Source organism: Mytilus californianus, unplaced genomic scaffold (genome assembly GCF_021869535.1).
Source record: "Mytilus californianus isolate M0D057914Y unplaced genomic scaffold, xbMytCali1.0.p SCAF_2, whole genome shotgun sequence".
In the NCBI taxonomy this organism is placed as follows: Eukaryota; Metazoa; Mollusca; class Bivalvia; order Mytilida; family Mytilidae; genus Mytilus; species Mytilus californianus.
The window spans coordinates 124,172,120-124,193,924 of NW_026262668.1; the positions used below are offsets into that span (position 1 = coordinate 124,172,120).

Here is a 21,805-nt window from a genome sequence, read left to right on the forward strand (position 1 = left end):
CTGTTTCAACAGTTTTATTCTAGTTACTTTATTATTCTAGACAAGACACACATAAGATTTAAATTTTATTTGAAACTTAAAACAGCTTTAAAACAGACCTAAATGTTAGCACATAGTGTCAATGCTCCTTTGGAAATATTTTTTAGGAGAAACTAGCTTCTGTATATCTCTGTTTGAAGTCACACAGGTTGACATTGATCACATTTTAATCTTCTGTCATACTGCATGAATGATAAGATAAAATGGCTTCTAGAATTTTTATAATGCCTTGTTTATTCCAGACCAATTTAGAGTTGATGATATAAAAAGAATGTTATTTTGATATGGAATTGATTGTATAATAAGTATTGATACTTTCTTACTAAAAGTATCAGGTTGATCTTCAATGAACATTCCATATACCGGTAATCATGTGATTTAGATCTTTGATGGTTTTTTCTGTTAAACGTTTCATAATTCTTATAAAGACATGGTATTTATAAAATTGAGAATGGAAATGGGGAATATGTCAAAGAGACAACAGCCGAAGGAAATTAGCATGCAAATATTTATAAAGTATCTTAGAGTTATTTCTCTTTTCAACAAATTTTTGAAGAAAAAAAATGTTTTGTCTGAATATAACTAACCTATTTTTTACATGAAAAACTTTTGGAGAAAAAGAAATATAATATTCATTACTGGTATGTTAATCATAAAGTTTAATGATGTTGGGAACTTCATGATTGAAGCTGGGGTGTGGTTGTTTACCTCTGTCAATCCTTCTGTCTTTAACACATTTTTATCACATTTTTCTCAGCAACTCTAAATTATAGTTTCTTGATATTTGTACCAAGCTTCATTTAGGTAAGCCATCACACATGACACATTTTCAGATCTGTCACTTATCTTCAATCTGTTTGCTGCATACATGTATGTTGTTTAACATTGATACCTTTATTTATTTTTTGTTGCATTTTTCAGATCATATTTTCTTGATATTTGATTTCAAGTTTGATATTGATAACCTTAACTGAGTACTAGAATAAGAATAAGAATAAGAATATTTATTATTCCAATCAAGGGCCCTTGATGGGCAGCATAACATGTACACATAAAACAATACATCATGATTAAGCAGATGTTTCCGCTGAGTACTTATATACTTTTTGTCATCTGATTCCACATAGTTTGGTACATGTATTTCCTTTCACTAGAGAGCAGGGATATAAAGTAGTGAGCAGTAGTGAATCAGTAGTTCACGCATTATTTGTGTCTTGACCTTATAAGAATATTGATAATTCAAATCAAACCCATAAACTACAAGGGCATGTTTGGACCTTTATGAAATACACAAGTACAATAGTAAATTTAAAAAACACAGTTGTATAAAATTGAACATTGAAATGAGATTTACCGTGACCCTGTCAAACTGAATGAAGTTTCTGTGACTTACACACAAAGAATGTAGCTACTGTTATAATAATAGTAATTGATATTGTGAATGAATTGCAGGTGTAAAGAAGGTCTGTGAGGTACAAAGGTTATTGTCAAATGGGGTGTTTTGACACACTGCTGGATATAGAGGAAACCATTGTAAAGTAAGTATTTTTAAATGTTCTGATACATTCATATAATAGCATATAAATATGCAGATATTGTATATATAAAAATCAAGGCTTAAATGTTTGTAATTTTTCATTGAAATATGCTGAATCAAAGTAAAGTTTTACTTAATAACTTTCTTAAAATGTATATAAAATTACCATTACCTTATTTTCATAAGCAAATACAGGGTATATGATTACAAAGTATAAATATTCAATGTTATCTTTAGATTAATCAAAAAGATCTAAGTTAATTGGTTAATTAAAGTATTAAATGAACTATCTACTCTAACCTTACATACAGACTCAGGTATAATTTACCTGAGCCAATCTATTTATAATCAGAATCTGCTAATAGATAATTAGTGATACATGAAGCATGTTATAATTCTATCTTAATCTTTGCAAAGATATTTAGTAAATACTTGATACAGAGTCTGTAGCTATCAGAATCTCATCAACTATCTTTCATACATAATCAGTAACTATCTGAATATTTTTAGGGGGGCTTGAAAATATCCAAATTCCAAAATGAATGAGAAAAAATGATTTTATACATCAGGTAAAAGAGATTCTATTTATTTTTCTTCCGGCAATAAGAACAACATGAAATACGTAATGATAAAGTAGAATTAAGGGAGTTGACCTCCAACTAATATATAATATCTTAGGAACCTTTAAGGTAAGGTCAAATCTGTAAAACAAGTTGAGTTTTTAAAGAATGCAAAGAAAAAATTGCTTCAAAATTTAATAAAAATCTGACGGTGTACTGTTACTATAAACTTTAAAAAAAATAACAGGTCATAGATTTTCAATGAGCAGAAGTTGTTGTTTATTCCTCAATTTTGAAAACAATTGTTGTTCCTTTTCCAATAGATATGGTTGATGAGTACTTTTAATGAATAAGTAGGCCTTCCTGTTTAACTAAAGTGATTTTTTAAGCCTCTACCAAGTGGAAACATGTATATATTTATACCCATGGACATCGGTCCATCCTTTAATTGGTTTAAGCCCACACCAAATGATTTGAAATTTGTAAGTGTTATTACAGGCCTTTTAACACTGATCTAGTACAAATTTGACTTGATTTATTGTTTTCCATTCCAGAGTTATGCTCCTCTATGAAGCTGAAAATAGGCAATTTTGTTTTTCCAGACAATTAAGTTAAAAAAGGTCTTCAGTAGACAAGATATAAAGGTATTTACAATTGTTAATGTTATCCATCTAATTCTCTCCTTCCCAGACTTCCATCATAGGCACTCCATTCTTAATTGACTAGGATTGTCAGTTTTCCAACCAAAGTTAGGTGGTTCACTCAAGGCACTCTGACTTCCTCCACCAATAATAACTGATCGCCACAAAATAACACAATAGTGCTGAAAGTGGTGTTAAAGGACACCAATCATTCAATCAATCCGTCATAGGTAAGAAAGCTAAGTATAACAGTGTGAATGTGAAAGGCTTAATGGTTACTCTTAAGTCAGCACTATAAAATTTATTAAGAATATTGATTTCTAATTGTAAACTAAGAGTGAGTAGCAGGTGATTGCCAGTTTTATCCCACGTTAATTCTTACATCTTGTAATGGTAAACATATAGTGACTACACCTAACAGCGATTCCATAAGACAGTAAATGGGAATGTATTGTCATCTGCAGGGACACACAATTAATATTGTAATTTGCCTTCATTACAGTAGGCTTACAATCAATATTTCCCAACAACTTAACAAAATAACATCAGCAATTTGTTAACAACTGTTACCTTATATGATTACATTCAATTTTCTGGTAAAGCTTCTCAAACTAATATATTTCATGCTATATTACCTCTCTGCACATTTCTATTTTTACCCTTGGGATACAAAGAAACAGTGTTAAAAGCTATTTGTGGAGAATTTTTGTGAGCATTTTTTTTAATGGAAATGTACTTTGATAAGGTCCTACCAATAGTGAAGTAAATATATAGACTTTTTAGCTTTCAAATTATTCACTGAAACTTTATAAAATGTTATAAACTAAACATTCTTTCAGGCTAAAATATTGATATTGAATAAAAGAATATGTGAGAAATGAGACAGCAACCCAACCGCACAAATAACCAAAAGACTCCTAGAGGTGAACATACAGTCATCAACAATAGACTTGAGTCTATACAATGTGTCAAAACAAGTTGTTAATAGATTCAACAGATCAAAAATCTGCCATCAATGCCTAATTCATTTAAAAACAAAATTCATATGATAAAACTCAATATAAAAATAAGGAGACAACTATCTACCAGAGTTAAAATGATGATAACGTGAGCAATTTTTGGTCACAATACGGTCTTCAACAATGAGAAAAACCCATACTGTATAATTGGCTATAAAAGGCCCTAACATGAAAAATATGAAACAATTTAAACTCAGGACCAAAATTTATATCAATACATTTTACAAATAACAAATATGACAGACATAAACCAACAACAACCACTGAATTACAGGCTCCTGACTTGGGACAGGCACATAAAGAATGTGGGGGTGGGGTTAAACATGTTGTTTGGAGCTCAACCCTCCCCTAACCTTGAACAGTGGTGTAATAGCACAACATAAGAACAAACTAAGAATCAGTTGCAATTAGCTTAACTCAATAGATTGGTATTATACAATGAAAAACAACTAACATAAAAACAATAGACATAAAGCACTCATATAAGAGTTCTCACATACTGAAAGCTTATTCAAAGTCAATTACAACTTATAAATAAATCATGTTATCCCAGATGAAGTATCAATCAGTAAACATCCAACTGATTTAGTGTAAAGATGTCATAAACAGTCTGAAAAAAGCATGACCTGTACAATGCCAAAATATAAGTTATAAACAGGATTAAGAATCATGAGTACTCGTAGCTGTACATATATAGCAATATCTAAGACAATCACAGTCAAGGTTCCTTACTAGGGACACAAGCATTTACGAAATGTGAAGTTAACTACCGGGTAGGTTTTTTTTTCACATAACCCTCCACCTGTTTTAATCTTAATTGATGAACATAGAGGAACAAAAATAAAACACAATTTAGAAAAAGCACAACTCCATGTGACAAAAAAAAAAACAGTTACAAGTAAAATAAAATTTCAGATACTTGTCTAAAAAACACAATCTTTTTACATAAATTAATACAAAAATGTTAAAATTTAATCAATAATTTAGTATGACATACTCAAAGTAATATTTGTTTCTTAAACATATCCCTTTTTTGTTAAAAATTGGATTTGATGGCAAGCCAACAGAGTTGATTTTATTATCTAATTTTTTGTTGGTAAATTATATTAGGCATATTAAGACAATCTTATACGAACTGCCAATCTTTAAATTGACATTGCTCACTAACAGTTTTCCTACTACCAGCATTTGTTTTTCTCTCAATAAACTACCACAGTAAAAGATAATTACACAGGATAATTATAACTTTTAATAACTAACATCATCTGAAATTTACTGTCCAATAATGGACGTCAATTTCACAGTCAGATAGATTTTTGATCCCTAGAATTAAGACTGACAGTTGAGATGGGTTTGGAGAAACTGTTGGCTATTGATCTATGTTAAGACATAGGAAACTTTAACATTAAGCTTTTCCCTGATTAATAATCAATAAGAGATAAAGGGGTGGTATTGTGATAACAAACTTATGTGGGTATTAATAGGACCACACATGGTGCATTGTATAAGGTGATTCTAGATGTAGATTACTTTTTAACAAATAAGGTAAAATTTATGATTTAAAATACAATATAGAGAATTTGAATTATTGATGCATGTTTGGTTTTGAAAATGATCAAAATATTTTTCACAAAAGATTTAAACTTGTGAATTTATTAAATAACAAGAATTTTGGTAATTTCAGAACAAAGGATACTTTACTGGTGAACTTCTGTTGCAAATTTGGAATAACCAAATAACTGTTACTGAAGAGGTATAGTATGTATTTAAATGTTTAAGCATTTTTAAAGTGTCTTTCAATCATTTTATAGCAAAGGTAATATAATGTGCTGAAAATTACAGTTTTCTGGATTCCTAAATGTAAAATGGGAATTTGGGTACCATAAAATCTTTCATTACTCTTTCTAGAGTGCCTGTAATAAATCAGGAAATATCGGTCATTTTCCATTTCTTTCAACAGTTGAAAAGTCAAGGTTGTATTTAATTTTTTTACTTTCTATTTTTGAAAATACTTTTGATTGTAGTATATTAATTATTTTAACAGTTTTGACAGGAAATTATCAATTCTTTTCATTTTCATATTCAAAGAAATTAATCATTTGAAATATTTTTTATGATGGTAAATGAATTTATATGCTCAGTGTGAATTTGTTAAATAATTTCTTTTAATCAAGGATTTGTATAGTACTATAAAAATCCTTGTTTTAATTAATAATATCTTTATATACTGTAAAAAATTAAATATATTTTGATACACTATTTTTTCCACACAAACCTTATTTAGTTATCTTTTAGGTCATGTCTTATCAGTTTCAAATAAACAATTAAGTATAAGATAAATATGGTAATTAATATGTTATAAAGTTGTTGAACAAGATATATCAAAGGAATGTTATCACACTGTTAACCCAAGAGTTATGAATTAATAGCTAATTATCTTTGTGAGGTTAATCTGCCCCAAGGGAACATGCTAAATTATAGACTGGCCAAGTCAGGAAATACATGTATTTAGTTTTAGGATTAGGAATCTGAGGTCACATGTGTTAAAAGATACAGGTATTCCGTAATTTTGGGAAAGTGTGCAGTTGAGAGCACCACTATACTTCAAAAAGGTAATGAGGTTATTTTTCTGTTTGCAAATATTCCAAATCAAAAATATCATTTTGCATGAGATAAATGAGTTGTCTTATTACATATATATATACAATAGTAAAAGAGTAGCATTGAACTACATGAAAAGGTTATACAAATAACAACATTATATATTACTATATAAGATTCAGGGGGGGAAAAATCTACCTAAATTAACAAAGTCAGGTTTGAAGGATACCTTGTGTATAGGACAGGAATGTGAAAGTTTATCGTGTTCTATATAACCAAAAGGTACATGTATTATTTACAAATGATATATTAAACAAGCCTCATGGTCAGGGTGTCATTGACAATAGTTAGACATATTGGTCAAATTAATCTAATGATGGTGACATATGTAGCATAGATAAGTAAATGATAATACGAAAGAGTTTGAATTATTAGGAGAGTATTAAATCCCCTGGTTGGCCATTTGTATGTTGGAGTTAGTGCAATTGGAATAGATACTTTTTGTGAATTTTAATAAATTCAGTAAGTTGTTTAATGAAGGAAAATACTAAGGTCAGGAGAAAAGCTTGGTTACGTCTAAACACTGCTCAGAACTTCCTGAAGGCACTCAGGGCTCTTTATAGTCATCGTATATGCACAAAGGACAAATGTATATATTCGTTGCAAGCTGTTTATTTGAGTGGTAGATTTTGAAAACAAACTTAAATAGATATTTATTATTTTTTTATAAAATAATAAGGGCACATGTCACTGATTATATGACTCCTCAGCTGTAAATTATCTAATCAACAAAATTAATTGGATTATCCTTATTACTTATGAATATGATGTTATTAGAACAGTGTTTTAATAGAATTGAAAAAAAATAGTAATAAAATAGTAATCTTTATTCTCATAAACCATAAGTTAAAATGGTTCAGAGATATACACATACATATAGCGATGAAAACAAACTTAATCATAATAACATCATACACACAAACATACACACAAGCATACAACAATTATCTGTAAATACCCACATACGCATATATCATTCTGTACAATATATGCAAAATGGGGGGTTATGTTATTGCCTAGAGAACAAATGATTTATCTATTTTGTGTATGAATCTACATAGTTTTTCTAATTTAAACTTATTTATACAACTCATAATTTCTTTGAGGTTTTTCTGTCAATTTCAAATGTTTTACATTCCAGAATGATATGATATTCATCTTCAATACAGTTATTATTACATTTCAAACATATTGTATTTTCCCCTTTTATTCCCGCGTCCTGTTTCTAAAGGTAGTTCATGATTTGTGGTTCTGAACTTAGATAATATAATTCATGAACTATCTTTATATATCTGCCCCATTTAAAGAAAACTTTAAATCTGCACTAGGTCTTCCCCTTGAAAATACCATGACTTTGGTAACATTAACATTTACCTTCAGTCTCCATATATTACAGTACTTTCTTAAATTTCTGTATTTTTTGTAAGTCTTCTTTTGATTCAGACATAAGGACCGTGTTGTCTGCATAGAGGACAAAAAGTTTCAGGTAAATGTTCAACTTATCTTCTAGTAAATCTGAAATCTTGTTTAGACCCTCAAGATTTTCCGTGTCTAAATTATCTTGCAAGTCATTCAAAAGGAGAGCAAACAGAAAAGGGGATAAATTCTCACCTTTCCTTACCCTAATATCACATGAGAAATAGTCTGATAAATTCTCACCTTTCCTTACCCTAATATCACATGAGAAATAGTCTGATAAATTCTCACCTTTCCTTACCCTAATATCACATGAGAAATAGTCTGATAAATTCTCACCTTTCCTTACCCTAATATCACATGAGAAATAGTCTGATAAATTCTCACCTTTCCTTACCCTAATATCACATGAGAAATAGTCTGATAAATTCTCACCTTTCCTTACCCTAATATCACATGAGAAATAGTCTGATAAATTCTCACCTTTCCTTACCCTAATATCACATGAGAAATAGTCTGATTTGTGATTATTATATTTAATACAAGACTTAATATCTATGTACATATTTAGAATGACATGATATATTATTCCTTTAATACCATCTAAAAGTAGTTTATACCAGAGAACCTCTCTCCAAACCTTGTCCAATGCCTTTTCAAAGTCTATAAATCCACAGAACAGTTGATTATTTCTAAATTTAAAAATTTTAAAAATTAGTTTAAAGTAAATAGACTATCAGTTGTCGAGTGCGATTTTCTGAATCCGAATTGATTTTCATTCGACAAGAGTGTTTCTTCAGAGAAATATATACGTCTGATTATTAAAAAAGGTGTGTAATTAAATGAACTTCTTAAAAATCAATTTAATTATGTGATTGACAGTTAGTGAAAGGTCATACAAGTTGCAAATTAGAGGAAACTTATTATTACATCGCGATGACCTTGAGGTCATCCCGATGTATTGCTATCGCCTAGATTGCCATTATGTAAATTAGTTTTGGGTTTGTAACCGATCTATAAACATGATAAATACGCGCACATAAACGAGTGCAAAATAACATTCCTTATCGTTTGATATAAATACATCTCTTCAATGAATACTGATAAAAATATTTTTGTTTACAACATAAATTAATAATATGAAAATGTTTTGTAGTTAGATATATATATATATAAGTAAAAAATCATTGATAATATCAATGCACACGTACCGAAAAATTGTGTTAAAGCATGCGGAAGAATATCTCAAAGAACGTTTTGTGAAAATACCGTCAAGGACCGGTAACTCTGTAATTGATTTTGCGGGAAAATATGAATGCCTACTCGTATCCAATCTTAGAAAAATCGAATATTTACAGAAAAGTGTCCACCATGCACTTGCATTGCATTATTTTTAGAATAGTAGAATAGAATGATATACAAATGGATTCAAATCATATATATATGTAACTGTTATTTTAATATAATATAAACAACAACTCAGTGTATACTGATTTGTATCACTACAATATAATAGTTATTACGGTGAAGTTGAATTTCCTGTCATTTATTCATCATCCACGCACGAACTTGTCTAGAAAAAAATATATCTCTGTACATTAACCTCAGTTTTAGGTAAAGAGATATGTTGTTTTTTTCTGAGACAAGTGCTTTTGACCATCCTCAAGAACTTGTGGTCATCCGATGTTCAGTACTTCAGTACTTTGATTCTCTTAAGTAATATGATTTTAAAGAACCAATTATTAAAAAAAGGTAAGAAAAAACTGTTTGCTAATTTGATGTTGTAAAATGTGACAGCTGAAATCTGAAATTGAAATAACCTTAACACTTTAACATGGCAATTGTTGAAAGTTATAATGTATAGTATTTGTCAAAACAGGTGAAATCTCTTGACACATTGAGTGTGATTTTTGTAATACACTGCCAATAACTTGACTCAAATTTGACTTTTTACCTGTTTATATCTATTCACCTGTGTAATTTAATTGACCTAGTACCCCTGACAGGTAATGTATCCAGCTGGGAGGGTTAACAAGCTTTAAAAGAAATCTTTAATCTCTAATACTGATTTATCTCATTATATAGAGATATGTCATTTGTAGACCAGATAGGATGGTCCTCTTTTCTTTGGTCAGTAAAAGAGGTGATGTATTCCTAATAATATTACAGGTCATTTAATGAGCAAAATACAGATTATGTATGCATAATTGACAAGCCATTGTAGACTTGACAATATTAAACTATGTAAAAATGGATTGAAAAAGGCAGTTTGATTCCTTGAAACATTGATGATATTTTCGGTAAGCAGACATAAAGTCAGGACAGAAAGGTTTTGATAGGACAAAAAGTCACAAATAATTTGTTTATAATTGTTTGAATATACAAGAGAAAGTTCTTGAAATAATTTCTTTTTATCACATATATTCCTTTTGTAAACTGTGAATTTCACAGTTTAGGAAATTGTTCATTAGCCTTGATAAATGAAGATTTATCAAAATTTTTATTATGCAAAGGATATAGTTCTTTGAATGTAGGGAAAAAGTCACAGGAAAAGTCGCAATTATGAGAACAACAAAATAGTAAATTTGTTATGTATATTTTTATGCCCCACCTATGGGCATTATGTTTTTCAGTCTGTGCGTCTGTTCGTCCATCCATTCGTCTGTCCCTCTTCAGGTTAAAGTTTTTGGTTAAGGTAGTTTTTGATGAAGTTGAAGTCCAATCAACTTGAAACTTAGTACACATGTTCCCTATGATATGACCTTTCTAATTTTAATGCCAAATTTATAGAGTTTTGACCCCAATTTCACGGTCCACTGAACATAGAAAATGATAGTGTGAGTGGGGCATCCGTGTACTTTGGACACATTCTTGTTTAATATATATTTTTAATAATGATGCTACTAGGTGAATATCCCAATAATAAGAACTCGCATTCTGATATCTGATACAGATATTAACTGTATGCAGATTTTCTTATATTGCAATGATAAATATCGCATTTTTTTTTATTCTTAAAAAATCGCAATAATTTCTGATTTTATAGTATATGAATTATATGTCCCTGATGTATGGAAAAAAGTCTCGAAGAAAATATATCATGTTTCAGAATAATGCAACATCTTTTAATGAGTAGGAAATTGAAGGAATGCACTTGCAAATCATGTGGTTTTGTATAAATCTGCTGGTTTTTGTAACACTGTCAAGTTTTTATAACAATTTTTTAAAGAAGACTGATAAAATAATCAAACAGCTTCAATTAAATATTTATATATATCCTGTCAATCAGCTTTCTGGACAGATTATTACATTACACCTTTAAAACCTTATTTCAATATTTCAAAACAAAATTTATATCAATTATTTACCAATGAAAGTTCCAAACATCTTTTAAGAAAGTGAAAAGAAATGATATTCTGTTAAACATTAAATTCAAACATTTTACTGTACAATAGTGTCCTATCAGATTTGTGACTCTTCAATAACTGAATTGTGACATTTTGTCCTGTGACTTTCTGTCTACATTCATAATTTCTATGCTTGAGTAGAAAATGTTTTTACTACCTGTTAAACTCAAATTGATCCCGACTTAAACTAGATTCCCCAACCTAAAAATAATACATTTCATAGTCATAGAAAATGATGTGTGCTTCAAGTTTGTGTCCTCAGCTCTGATTTTTATGCCCCCACCGTAGCAGAGGGGGCATTAAGTTTTACCCTTGACCGTCTGTACATCTGTCCATCTGTTCGTATGTACGTCCGTATGTCCCAAAGTTGGTTTCTGTTCTCTAGCTTTAGTTTGCATTAACCAAATGTTATGAAACTTATACAAAATGCTTATTACCACAAAACACAGATCAAGTTTGAATTTTGGTGGCGTCACTTTAACCGTTCTAGTGTTATGCCCCTTTAATAAAGGAAAAATTGCTGAATTTTTTGTTTCCGTTTTCTAACTTTAGTTTGTCTCAACCAAATGATATGAAACTTATACACAATGCTTATTACCACAAAATACAGATCAAGTTTGAATTTTGGTGGTGTCACTTTTACTGTTCTAGAGTTATGCACCTTTACAATGGAAAAATTGCTGGATTTATCGTTTCCGTTCTCTAACTTAAGTTTGCCTCAACCAAATGTTATGAAACTTATTACTTTTACCGTTCTTCAGTTATGTCCCTTTATAACTTTATATGATATGCAAGCGGGGGCATCATCTGTGTCCCATGTACACATTCCCCATTTATTCAATATAAATTAGAGTAAATGTGAGGTATAGGTCAAAGAGACAACAATAAAGAAAAACAAAAAGACACACTGACTGTATGACAGATTGCAAATGATTCAACACACAATTTAATCTTGGTTATTACATTGTATAATTTTTCCCTGCAGCAAAGGAGGGGTATACTGGTTTACCACTGTCCTACTGCCTGTCAGTACCCACAAGACAGAGATTCCTGAAATTTGGTAGATGAAGCTTCATTTGAGTATGCTATACCATATTATTTGTTTTCATATTCATCACTCATAAATTTTAAAAACCTATATATTCTTACACATGTAAATGGCCATGTATGAAATTTTGGTATCATTTGTGTCAGGGGCTCTAAATCAGAGCTTCCTGGAATTTTGTATCAAGCTCGATGTGAACATTTTATACTGTGTGGTACATTTTCACATCCTTTGCTCATCATCTTCCTTTAAAGTAAAGTGGTCAGTTCATATTAATGATCACTTAAGACACTAGGAAGAAAGTGCTTAAATAATTAAGTGGTTTCTCTATCACAGTAAATAGGAAATATATTGTTTCTAGGTATCATATGATCATGTAAATATATCACATATACATGTATGGAGTTTGCTAAGGCTAAGAAAGACCATTGTATTAGTTCCATACCGTAGAAATCAGAACTATGCCATGTGATTTAAGGTCCATGGCAAATAATATGCAAAATGTTTTTATCAATTCACTTATAATTTCACTATATCTGAAAATGAGTTTTCTAAAGAAGGATTATACAGTAAACTGATTTGACAGTAAACAAAAAAAAAATGATGAGGGAAAAAATGTTAATTGGCTAAATTTGAGTTGACATTTTATATATATATGAGATGAGTATACCAAGGATTTGTATAGTAAATACTATACAAATCCTTGAGTATACCATCTTAAAATTTCAAGCATAATAAAAGGAGGTATAAGTCAAATGCATACCCAGATTTGTATTAACCGGTACAAATCCACCACTTTTCTTCATATTGTTAGTGATAATTTTAACTCCTGACAAATACATTTTCATAGCTTCTGCTTTAACATTTTTTCTAGTTTTAAGGCTTTTTTAATGCTGTAAATATATATTTTACTAAAATAAATGACATTTTGCATTGATAAAAGAATAAAGGCAGTCAGCATTTTTCTGCTTCATCAAGTTTGATTTATTTTCAATGAGTTTCCCAAAACACTTGTAATTTGCCTGTGAAACAGTAATACTTGATCCATTCTGGTGAAAGAAATTTTGTTGGCTTCACTGGAGCACTGATTGAGTTATAAAAATGGAAAGAACATTTCTAGTCTGTTTCTTTACATATCATTCAGTGATTATGTTAGACAAGTAAGGAAAATATCCAATTTATTTCAAGGAAGATGCTACAAGAAAAATTGTGGCAATTACGTTACAGGACAAGTAACAAAAATAACAAATTCTTACAAAAAAATTGCTGTAAAAGAAAACTTGTTGTGTTGTAATTTGTAATTTAATGTCTAGTCTACAAAAATTAACCGGATACCGTCTGTTTGAGGTAATAATTCTAGGTTTACATAGTAAATACGTTGGTTTCTATATTTTACTGACGTATATATGTTCAGTAATTGCTTGTTTCCTAGACTTCTTTATTAGGTTTCTTCTACTTTTAAGGGCATATCACTGAACATTATTACTCATAACAAAATGTACTTATCTGTAATGTCAAGAAATCAAAAGTTAACAATCATGGTCAACTTTCTCAAAACAAATTGAAAAGAGTCATTAATAGTTTAAAAATAATTTGTAGTGTCAAATAATGACCTTGTGGGTATAGCTGTCTTGGCAACTAACTTTGTGAAATCTTTATTTCTTCTTTTTTTCGTAGTCATACAGTAACCTGTGGTTATTCATATCCGTGTCCTTTGGTATTTTGTGGATAGTAGTCCCATTGGCAATCTTAATATCTCCTAATTAACCACGCTAAAGGGGGGGGGGGGGGGGTCAAACCAAAGACTTTATATTTGGTATTTGCTGCTACTTCGTTTCACAATGAGGATTTAGGAGTAAAGACTGGTTGCCACTGAATCTGAACAATGTGACCAAGCAAGGTGACATGCCATCACGAGGACTGACTTGTAAACTAGCTCATTAAGAATCTGGCTCATTGTGTTCTAGTACAAGGTTCACATTCATTACAAATTAACCTTGTCCTCAGATGCTTTAAAACTAGGATTTGTCATTAAAAGATGAAAACCTGATAGGTTGCTAAGGTTATATTTTGTTTATTAAGCTAGGTTTGATTCTGTATTTTGATAATTGTCTCTATTCCCTGATCAATGCTTATATTTTTTTACTCTGAAAATATATTTATATTTTAAAAGGGTGTGGCTATAATGACCTTTTTTGGTCATAATTGGAAAACTTATACTAAATAAACAATATATTTCCAAAAAAATTCGGTAATTTGTTTACTGTGATGATTGTTACAAATGTCAGAAAAGAGGAGAGCTAGTCAAATTTAAAAATAGTAGGAAGATTTGAACAAAGGATTAAACATTGATCTGCTTATATCAAGAACAAATAGGAATGGAATTGTATTTTGGTTTTATGACTTAAATTTTGGTAAGCAGTATGTAATTTTTCATGCAAACTACACACTATATTTCTTTTGTGAAAACAGAAAAAAAGACCAGTAAGTGTTTTGTCAAATTTCTTATTTAAATAATAAATAAGCTCTTTCCTAGTTATGTGTAATACGGTATCTATATCAATAAATGTTTTATAAAATTAATATTCATCACAGTATAGGGCATATTTACAAGAAAATACATTTCATTTGGTATGAATAAAAACAGCTATCATGTGAACTAAAAAAGGGTGATCTTTTGTCACTGAAATGAATGAAAACTATATTGATTTTTAATTGATATTGGGTTTCTTGTATTATGAATTCATTATTTTTAAGAACTTTTAGAGACAAAAAAATTCTATCATTGATTATCAGTAAAGGTCAAGCCAGGTCAAGGGGATTAGGCAAATTATCACAAATTGATAAAACTTCAAAAATCACAGCAGGTTAGCATCAATCATTGTGTGTAGAGTACCTTGTAATCAGTTTCTATGGCAACTGCACTCTAAAGATTTTGGAATGATGCATACACACAAAGATTTGTGGGTATTTTTCCACAGTTAGGTAAACAGTTCATTAATCAAGTTAGTTTGGTTTCTTCCAGGGTCAATATTTGTTTGCAGATTTTTCACACAAATATTTATACACCCTTTATAGCAAAGGAAAACTGTTACTGTTACATTATTTTGTCAAAGAGAAGAAAAATAGATTTTTTTTTCACTACAGGAAATATTATTAGTTAATTCTGCCAATCTTCTAACAAAGAAGAGAAAGAGATTGATTGGTTCAAGTGTGAATTTTAACATCTGGATTAATCTTCATTTCTAGGATGATATAAACAGTTAATGGATTAAGATTTTCTTGAACAGAAGAAAATAAATCTAGTTACATGATCGAAAGTAAGTACTTTTATTCTTTATAAACAATTATAGAATCTTATCTGGTTATATACAAGAATTTAAAAAAAAAAAATGCAATTAGATAAAGGAATAATTATTTTTTTCTGTTAATAATAATGATAAACACTAGTTGGTCATTATAACTTGTGTAAATATTCATAAGATTAGAATACACATTTAAGGCATGTCTCTAAGTGACAATATTTAGAATAGTATCGAACTGAGGCAGGGGATATATTTGTACTTTTACTTTTGGTCATCAGCTATTTGGGCAGAAATTACTTACATGCCATATGATAAAGTTATTTAAACATGGAAAGAGAGTAACTATACCTGCCATGACATCAAAATTAGATAATTGAAATAAACACATGTGTTTATATGGGGAAACACAAGACTTATTGGTTGACATTAGTTTTAATGGACTTTAAGATAATTAGATTGTAGTGTCCTTTCTTAAAGTCTGGTTATAATCAACACATGTCAGTGTAATCTATAACAATGACTGTACAAATTTACCCTGTAGTCTAGATTTAACCTCCTTTTGTAGAATTGGTAATTCAGATAGCAGTCAATGGCTTAACAAGTCTATTTTGCTTGACAATAGGTAGAATTTTGTCACATAAAATTGATAAGTGCCAGAATTATCTGTTTAAGAATGATTTAGAGTGTCAAATAATGACACTGTTCATACATTGTAGCCATCTCTGGCAGCTGACTCTCTGAAATCTGTTTCATGGTAATTTCTGTTTATTGTGAATACATGACATATGTAGCTATAATATCTTATATGACTACACACTGGGGATCATTATCTGTTGACTTAATGCTCCATGATAACTTTTATGTTAGTTACAGATGCAGATCAAGGATTTTGAAAAAAAGGAGGGGGCTCCAAACTAGGAAACATTAGGAGAGGAACAAGTAAAAAAGTCCATGCATTAACCAAATATGTAGCTCCATAAAGGGGGTAGGTCCCTTTGACCCCCTCAATCTGTCTTTGGTCATTTAGTCTGTCAATCTGTTAATCCGGCCATTGTTCACAATATAATGCGAGCAACCTTTGTCCTACATATTAAAAAAGGTTCATTTGAGGTGTTTCTAAAGATACTTCAAATTAAGCCTTATATTCACTTATCTATTTTCTTATTTATTTGTGTGCATGTAATTTCCACAAAACAAAAAAATCCTGTGGTATATCTTTTTACAGATTTGCTGTAGCTTTTAACTTGTCAGAGATAAAGAACTAACATATACCGGTAAGCATGACTAGGTCCAAAATCCATTTTAATATATACAATTTTCCCCTTGTTTGCATGCCACGTTTTTATAATGCTTCACCCAGTGTTACCTTTAGTTTTGGTCAAAATGTGAAATGTATTCAAAGATATCTTCCTCCTCATGTGGAAAAAAAAAGCTTACTGTGCAATAATTTAGAGATTTTTTGTATATTTATGTTATGCGGTGCCGTATTGACTAAGGATTCTAGAGATAAACCATCTGGTTGAGTGATATTTTCTGACAAGACAAAGACACTAAGCATGCTAAGTACATAATTTTACCATACCTGCCCATTTTTTTTTCTCAGAAAAACTTCAGTTTTCAACACTTTTTTTGCAATGCCTGATTATATTCAAGCTGCCTTTGTCTGATATTAGGTTGCAGATAAAGTGTTCATTCATGTCATTCTACATCTGACAGAATTACTGACCTATGAATTAGAAAATTTCATGGGAAGTGTAGTTGCTCACTTCTCCTGTGAAGGATATTTATTTTAAAAGATAATAGAATGGTAACAGTCTGAGCCTCAAGGTTTTATCTGGGTTTGCTTTGATATTTCATAGGACAATGTCCTAAATGTATAACAAGTTGACCGCCACTGGAAAATAATGGCATGTGATAGCTGTATGGTCAGTAGAAAATTTAGCCTTTAATTATACTAATTACTTAATACTGCATGGATTCTATAACATTTTAGAGAGAATGGCTCTGTCAGTTAGTACCAATTACTAGTGAAGTTATTCTTTTCCAGAATGGGAAAAACTCGATCACCAATATTTCTTTACCCAAACTTCCCTTTTAGTGAAAATATTTAAAATGAAATGTAAATCGCATGTAATTCAAAGTGTAACCAAATACATAAGTTAAATCAGCCATGAAGAGAATGATTAATAGATCAACATTCTATCAGGAGAGATAAACTTCCTCCACCTTGAAATAAATAATTAGAGCAAAGGGGATCACACATGTAAGATAAGCAAGAAATCTAAATCATTTAGGGGGAACAGAAACTATTGTAACAGGACAGTTGTTTAATATATCAGATTGGAAGTAAACATTCACTGTTTAAATAAAAAAACAAAACAGTCAGTAAATGTGTAAGTCAGTATGAACACAAAAATTATATATATAGATAATGAATTCTTACAGAGAATTATATAACCTGGTAGGTACACTTATGTACTGCAAAATATACATGTCAATTCCAGATTTATCTTACTTAATGTGAAGATGGCAGTTTCTTGGTATGATGGTGCAATTAGATAAAAAATAAGAAGAAAAAAAAAGATAATTGCAAAAATAAAAAAGAAGTTGGGAAAATAATATACAATTAACATTGATGCTGTCCCATTTTTGCGCCTGTCCCAAGTCTGACAGTAACCTCTAGCCTTTGTTAGTCTTGTATATTTTTTAAAAATTGGCTGATTTATATATTTCGGAGTTTAGTGTGACGTCCATTTTCGCTGAACTAGTATACATTATTGTTTAGGGGCCAGCTGAAGCCTGCCTCCGGGTGCAGAATTTTCTCGCTGTATTGAAGACCCATTTGTGGCCTTGGGCTGTTTTCTGCTCTTTGGTTGGGTTGTTGTCTCTTCAACACATTTCCCGTTTCTATTCTCAATTTTACAATTAACAATGCATTGAAGTTGGTTGCAAAAATATAAATGAAGTATAGGCCTATATCATGTGGACATTCAGTACCATATTGTTTGATAATATGTTTGTCATGAGGTGGATGTGTACATATACTCACCACTTTGGTTCACTCTTTTGCCATACAGTTAACTTTGCAATGTTTGCTATGAAGGTTGCTTTATCTTGGTTCACTCCTCAAACAAACAGGTTATTTTTGCCACTCGTGTGAAGTTTTGATTGACTTGGTTCTGTCCTTTGACATACAGGTAAATTTGCCACTCATTGAAGGTTTGGTTAACATGGTTCTGTCCTTTGACATACTGGTAACTTTGTTGTTGTTCTGTCCTTTGCCTTAAAAGTTACTTTGCCACTAATGTTTGCTATGAAGGTTTTGGTATCTTAGTTCACTTTTTTGCCATACACAGGTAAAATTGCCACTCATGTAAACTGTAAAGTTTTGTTTATCTTGGTTTACACCATTGCCATACAGACTATGTTTTCCTCTCATGTGAAGGTTTGGGTGACTTGGTTCTTTTCTTTGACATACAGGTTATTTTTGCCACTCATGTTAAAGTTTGGCTGACTTGGTTCTGTCCTTTTACATACAGGTTGTTTTTACCTCTCATGTGAAGGTTTGGCTGACTTGGTTCTGTCCTTTGACATACACGTTATTTTTGCCACTCATGTGAAGGTTTGGTTGACTTGGTTCGGTCCTTTTACATACAAGTTATTTTTGCCACTCATGTGAAGGTTTGGTTGACTTTTTTCTGTCTTTTGCCTTACAACTTTGCAATGGTTGCTAGGAAGGTTTGAGTATCTTTGTTAATTCCTTTGCCTTACAATTAATTTTGTCACTCTTGTGAAGGTTTACTTGATTCTGTCCTATAGCATACCAATAACTTTGCAATGGTTGAGAGGAAGTTTTGAGTATCATGATTAATTCCTTTGACTTGCAGGTAACTTTGCTATTCTGTTCAGTTGCTATGAATGTTTGGGTGGTTTGGTTTACCCTTTTGCCTTAGAGGTAACTGCCATTCTTAATGTGAAGTTCTGGATACCTTGGCTCCCAACTTTACCATAACGGTAACTTTGCCACTCTTGTTGTGAAGTTCTGGCTACCTTGGCTCCCTCCTTTGCCATACCAGTAACTTTGCCCTCGTTCGTCTGAACGTCCGTCCGTATGTACATATGTCCGGAAATTGGTTTCCGTTCTCTTACTTTAGTTTGCCTCAACCAAATGTTATAAAACTTGTACACAATGTTTATTACTACAAAACACAGATCAAGTTTGAATTTGGGTGGCATCACGTTTACTGTTCTAGAGTTATTCTCCTTTTTAAATGGAAAAATTCTGCGACTCCGTTCTCTAACTTAAGTTTGCCTCAACCAAATGTTATGAAACTTATACACAATGGTTATTACCACAAAACTCAGATCAAGTTCAAATTTTGGTGGAGTCACTTTTACCGTTCTTGAGTTATGTCCTTTTATAACTTTATATGCAAGTGGGGGCATCATCTGTGTCCCATGGACACATTCATTCTCCATTTATTTGTTCTATTAAGAAGTTCAGTTGACAAAACATAGCATTTTAGCCAGTTCATATCCTGGAGTTGGAGAGGCCAGCCAGGTATATGTATATCATGGAGTCGGAAAGGCCAGCCAGGTAAATGTATATCATGGAGCTGGAAAGGACTATTGGCTTCATTTAAGTTGTGTAAACATCAATTACAGATATCTGTAATTAAATGAAACCAGGGGGACAAGACTTTGATGGTTTATATGCCAATTATGTTAGGTTCCTGTCACATTGAAAATGTTTTAATATAGGTCAGTGTAACAAAAATATACATTGATTTGAAGCAGATTTTGTGATTGCCCTGTCTGTAGGGAAGATGAATATTATTTTAGTTACTCAATCAACACCTTTAACCTAACCATCAATAAGTTACCATGGAAACTTATCTGTTTGATCTCTTATGTTAACATTGAAGTAAATAACAGAAACCATCATGTTTTTGATGGAAGCACCTTTACCCATGATAATGTTTACATGACTAAGTTTTCATTTATCATTGCTTATGATAAAGGAATTCATGGAGTACATATGATTCAGTATGATATGAAATAATTTGTTATAGTTAGTATGATGCAAGGGTGGAAAAGATATCACCTGAGGTTCACCGCTCAGGCACGTAGCCAGGATTTCTCATATGGATTATTTGGGGCTATGAAAACTTACATAGTCAAACTTCAATCTGAATCTTGACTTTAATAACAATATTTTAGGTTTTAAGGTGTTTCCATGTGAACCCCCATTCCCCCTGGCTACATGTGTAACAGCTGGTCCAATGGGAATCAAGATATCATGCTTAACTAAGGCAATATGATAGCTTTCAATAATTTAGGAGGAGCCTTTGATTGGGAGGGTCTTTCAGGAATTTGACTTAATTTAGGATAAAGCATGATACATGCAGAATATCAAATTACATTTAATGAAATCATGGTGTAACTGTCCACAACTTTTTGAAGTGAAACTCTCGTTTACTGTTTCTCCTCATCCAGGTTGCATGGTGACTATGAATCTGTGGATAGATATAATGAATATTTAGTTTATAACACGATTTGAATGCCTTTAGATGTAAAAGCTTCATATGTATCATTTTGATTCTTATTTATTTTGTATTATAGATACATATATTTCCATCTTATCTGCTGAATACATTATGACATATGGTGTGTATAGAGTGTAAGCTGAGCAGTAGATTTGAGAATGGATGTTAGGATTACTTTTGATGTCTAGTGGGACTAATTTAGAATGACTTTAAGTGTGTCTGTAAATTAAAGTTTATTACACTTCCTTACTTTGGACACTTAATCTGTTATTTATTTGTAAATTTATCTTTACAGAATCGTTTGAAGATGGCTACACAAGAAGATAGTATTTCATCTTAATTGTGTGAGTTTCAATGATAATTTGTCAGATGTTTGTTCTTTTGATACTAGAGTTATCTCCCATTCTAAAAAAATTAGGATATGTGGTATGAATGCCAATACAACAACTATCCACCAAAGATTATTACAAAAATAAGGAATTGTGGTATAAAAATGCCAATAATACAGCTACCCACAAACTACCAAAGATTTTTACATACATAAGGAAATGTGGTATAAATGGCAATAAGACAACTATCCACAAAAGATTATCATAAAAGTAAGGAGATGTGGTATGAATGCCAATACA

The 21,805-nt window shown here is 30.9% G+C and overlaps 1 protein-coding gene across 17 annotated transcripts in view; it reads left to right on the forward strand.

Annotated features, from left to right (window-relative positions):
* The first annotated feature begins 1,480 nt into the window (after positions 1-1,480).
* LOC127730896 (fibroblast growth factor receptor 3-like) overlaps positions 1,481-21,805 on the forward strand; it is a 56,708-nt gene continuing 36,383 nt past the window's right edge. For 12 of the 17 annotated variants that reach the window (XR_007995348.1, XR_007995350.1, XR_007995355.1 and 9 more), the window contains exons 1-2: positions 15,294-15,645; positions 21,472-21,520. The gene's annotated coding sequence lies outside the window, so the exon portion shown is untranslated. Of the gene's footprint in view, positions 1,578-2,690; positions 2,781-5,480; positions 5,550-15,293; positions 15,646-16,855; positions 16,905-21,471; positions 21,521-21,805 lie in introns of those variants that run through there. The other 5 variants (XM_052239504.1, XM_052239500.1, XM_052239503.1 and 2 more) reach the window with 5 other exon arrangements.